We start from the raw sequence: 4,769 nt of genomic DNA on the forward strand, positions 1-4,769 counted from the left end.
TGCATGCACCATACTGTGTCTCTTGGTTTGCATGGTCAAATGAGCCAGGACCTCCAAGCTAAGCAGCTTGGTGAGGAGGCCACATGACCTGGGTGATTTTCTGTGCATGTGCACTCATCTCTCAGAGGAGGTGGGTAGGCTAATTCAGTGGTTCTCTGATCTTTCCAGACATTAAGTTAATCTGAAAACTGGTCAGTAACAGATTCTTGCTCCCGCCCCATAACCTACATAGTGGTTCTGATGCAGCAATCTGGCCTTCAAACACCTCTCGATGAAATTTGAAGCAAGGCTGGCAGCCAGGCCATCTCTCTGACCTACAGGCCTCAGATGGTATCATCAAGGGCAGCCTGTACTTTATAATTGTCCTCACACTGCCCTTCAATTTTCAGTGGTGATTCCAGAGGGAAGCAAGATTTGGCCAGTGTGGCTTCCACAACACTTAGCAGAATAAATAGAAAAAGTTTCGCAGATCAACTCATTCCGTCATTCCCTCATTCACACTTATTAATTCGTGCATTTACTCACATTACATTCACCCACTATGTTCTTTACCCACTCATTTCCTTTCTCACTCACACTCACTCTCTGTGTCAATCAGAATGCAAAAACAGATGGCACACTCAGTGGGTAATGTGAAGATAAATTAGTAAGACATAATTTTCAGAAGTATGAACAGGGTTAAGGGAACCCACAAGGGGTGGTTAGATACCTAAGGACTGCATGAACTGAAATTATTTCCACCCCAAGAATGGAAGGGTCCAAGGAGGGAGCAGTTATAAGATAGTGGCAAGATTTATAACCATGGAAGAGGGGCTGCCCACAGGAGCCATGGTTAGGGGAACTTAGACATGGCTAAAGCACCACACATTAGATAGGGAGGCATGGGGTTAAATACCCAAACTCTTGTGCTGAGCACCTTCCATCCCATGCCGATGTCTCTTGTTGGCAGAATAGGGGAGCCTAGAGGATGCAATCAACAAAAGCCAATCTCTAGGGGCACAGAGCGGAATGGACACAGGTGGAGAGTGGGTTTAGAGGAACAAATGTGGAATAACAAGGAGAGACGGCACCTTCAGTCTCTGAGCTGCCTTTGCTCTTGCTTGGGCCGGCCCAGCCACCTGTCCTACATCATACGTTTGACACAGGCATGCATTACATGGTGAACTGAGTGCAGGACCAGATCCAGAGCCACACAGTCTACTACCAAATGTCACACCCCGCACTATCTACCTATGCCACCACGGTGAGACTGAACTCAACCTCAGAGTCCACATCAGAGGTGACTCCGGCCTCTCAGCTCAGGGCAAGCAGGCAGGGAGGGCCCATGCTCCTGCTCCATGGTCTGACCCAGGAAGCCCTCACATGTGCAGATGTTCCTCACACACCACCCATGACCAATAGCATGCCTATACGCAGAAGAAGAGCAAATCACTTCCTCGTCTGGGCTCCCACAGCCCTTTGTGTTTTCTCTTAGTGCTGTCATTGTTTCCCCCAGTGGACTGGCTATGTCTTGAGAACAAGACATGCCGGTGCTCAGGACAGGGCCATGAAAACTGTAGTCACTAGTATGTGTTTGTTGACTGAACAAGTAAATGTCTTATTGAGTGGAGTGAGTGTCTGTGACAGGTTGGAATGCTATATGGAGCCAACTGGAGAATCAAAGCACAAGCCTGTAGAGTTTGGGAGCAAAAGCCATGCCCTTTGTCAAGTAACTACTCTCCTTTGAATAAGAGCCCTTGGCAGCTCATGATTAATAAAGTTAAATTACTGGCCCAAGTAGAGTTTGAATGCCTAACCATGTGATGCCCTATTCCCCCACCATCACCACCAAGTGACTATGCAACCTGGGCTGCCCATCCTGGGCCTTGGTGCCATCTGATCCACCAAACCCTAAAGTTGGGCAGACAATAACCATACTCCATCACCAATCTGGAGCAGGTCCTGAAAGCACAAGTGAGTTACAGGAAACTCACACTCCCATAGCACCTACTCCTGATGCATTGCTTGCCCTCCCTCAGCTCACACATCAGGTCCTTGTGGTGAGTTCCCAATAACCAGCTTGCTGAAGAAGAAAAGCACCCCAGGAGCATGGTTTGCAGATGATGCTGTGAGGTAAGCAGGAAGTAGCTGGAAGTTCACAGCTGTGGTGTTCCAGCCCCACTCAGATGTGACTCTGATGGAAAGGAAGGAAGGAAAATCTTCCTAGGAGGCAAAACTCAGAACCATGCATCTGGTTGATCTCTTTATCCAGAAAGCGATCTGGCCAGGGACATTGATAATACCAATCAACAGCCTGGTCAGATGGTTAGAGACTGGAAAGGAACAAGATGAGAGAACTGATAGCAATAACAATAGTGCAACAAAATACTTAAAGAGAACTTATTATGTACAAGGCACCATCTAATTGCTTTGCCTACATATATATGAGGAGTAAGTGAACGGATCTCTCAGAATGGGCTGAGTGTGAGAATATTTGTGTCCTATGTGAATGCTTAGCAAAAGAAGCATGATGGCCCACCCTGGGGAAACATGTCAACCTTTCTCCAGATATCCCAGTGCTTGTTTGAAGAGCCAGTGAACAAAATTGCTGTAGAAGGGATGGGTATTATACAGGGGTTCAACATGGGTTTACCTTCACTTAGGTTGACTTGGCTACCAACACTGTTGAGTGCCCAGTTTCTCAGCAGCAGAAACCCCAATATGTCAGCATTCCCTGAGGAGACCAGCAAGTCCTTGGGTGACAGGGAGATTGCACTGGACCCTTTCCATCACGGAGTGGGCATCAATTTGTCCTTACTGAAATAATTCCATATTTTGGAATAGATTTGCCTTCCCTGCCTGCAATGCTTTGACCAGCACCATCATCTTTGGATTTTCTAATTACCTTATACCTTTTATACACCATTTAAGTATCCTATACAATATAGTTTATACACTAATGAAATATCCCATACAATATTTGTTTCTGGTCAAGGAACACATTTCACAATGAAAGAGGTAAGACAATGGTCTAACAACCACGGGCTTCCCTGTTTATATCACATACACCATCACCCATAACCGTCTGCCCTTACAGCAGCCCCAGGTCAGGACCAAAAACCAGGCCTTCCTAAGAGCCCCTCAGCATCCCCTCCATCTGTCCATTTGGAACTCCTCATGACCTTGAACCAATAAGTAAAATGGGGGTGTTTACTATGTGGCTAGGATGAGTGATCCTAATTTTTAAGGGGAAATAGGGGGTCTGCTACACAATGGGGTAGAGAAGAGCATGTCTGGAACCCAGGAGATTCACTGTGTGACCCTCGCACTGCCATATCCAGTGGCAAAAGTTCAAGGCAGATTATAGCAACCCAGTAAAGGCGGGACCTCCAAGGGCTCAGATTCCACACAATTGCTGTAGAAACAACTTCTACAGTCCCTTAGGAGCATAGTGCACAACTTGCTCTTCCAAGGCACATTCAGGATTGCTGGGCCCACTAGAGCAGGTCTTAATATACATGTACCTTCTATATATGAGTCCCAGAAAATCCCCTGGGTGCTTTCATGCACATCATGTCCAGGTTAGCCAAAGAATACAGTAGCCATACGCACTCAGGACCGCCTCACACTTCCAAGCAAATAACCATGAGCAACTAAGGTGCTTGTTAAGGCAAGGGGCACACACAAATTCATAAGAGAGAAAGGGAAGTTAGAAACAGCAGCCATGGCCTCTGGACTAGTTTCAATAAAAAGGACTGTTACCATTCTCCTTATTTCCTTCCTTGCTCTCTCTCTCTCTCTCTCTCTCTCTCTCTCTCNCTCTCTCTCTCCTAGTTTCAATAAAAAGGACTGTTACCATTCTCCTTATTTCCTTCCTTGCTCTCTCTCTCTCTCTCTCTCTCTCTCTCTCTCTCTCTCTCTCTCTCTCTCTTTCATTCTACCTTGTTTTATTCAGTCCAGGTGAAATGTTACTATAACGCTTACATTCGCAACATAGAGGTGAAGGCAATTGAGGTAGTGTGTAATCAACTCCAACGATGTGAAGATTTGTTCTCAGAGAGGCAAAAAAAAAAAAAAAGCAGGTATTATGATAGTTTGTGGCCCTCTAACTCTAAACTCTACCTGACAAAATCTTATTTCTTAGTACCTAATTTGTCTTCTGGGTTTTCTTGGGTATCACATGAGGATGCTGAAATCATGGAATATACAGAAAATGTAAGCAAGATCAGAGCTACAAAACCATGGCGAACAGGTGGCTGTGATCGGAGGACTTTCAATCCATCACTCATTGTCACAGTCATTCAGAAGTGGCCTGCACGTGCCTACTGGTTGCCATTGACTGCCATTATGTTTGATCCTCAGTGCCTTTGCGTGTTATTTGGGTTTTTGAAGTAAATAAAAATGGCTTCTCTTTAATTCTACAGAAGCAATTCATTCCATTATTAGTCATGTCATGTACTGAAAAGAAAAAATGTTGACAATACACAAATAAATATCTAGCAGTTAATTAAAAGTTATTTTTTCACATCAAGCAACACAAAAATCAGTTCACTAAAAATAATTTTTATGAAAGTAATTTAAATTTTCAATTATTTCACTTTTTCTGGAAAAATAAGTTTTAAATACTTTTAAAAATTGATTACACTATTATTATCCAGTTATATAAACTGCATCACATAGTTATATAAAAATTATATGTAGGGTCGGCCGAGTGGCACATTGGTTAAGAGCTGGCTTGGGATGCCAGAGGGCCCAGGTTCGGATCCCACGTATGAGGGCCAGTGACACTG

The sequence above is a fragment of the Hipposideros armiger genome, unplaced genomic scaffold, assembly GCF_001890085.2.
Source record: "Hipposideros armiger isolate ML-2016 unplaced genomic scaffold, ASM189008v1 scaffold_551, whole genome shotgun sequence".
Taxonomy (NCBI): domain Eukaryota; kingdom Metazoa; phylum Chordata; class Mammalia; order Chiroptera; family Hipposideridae; genus Hipposideros; species Hipposideros armiger.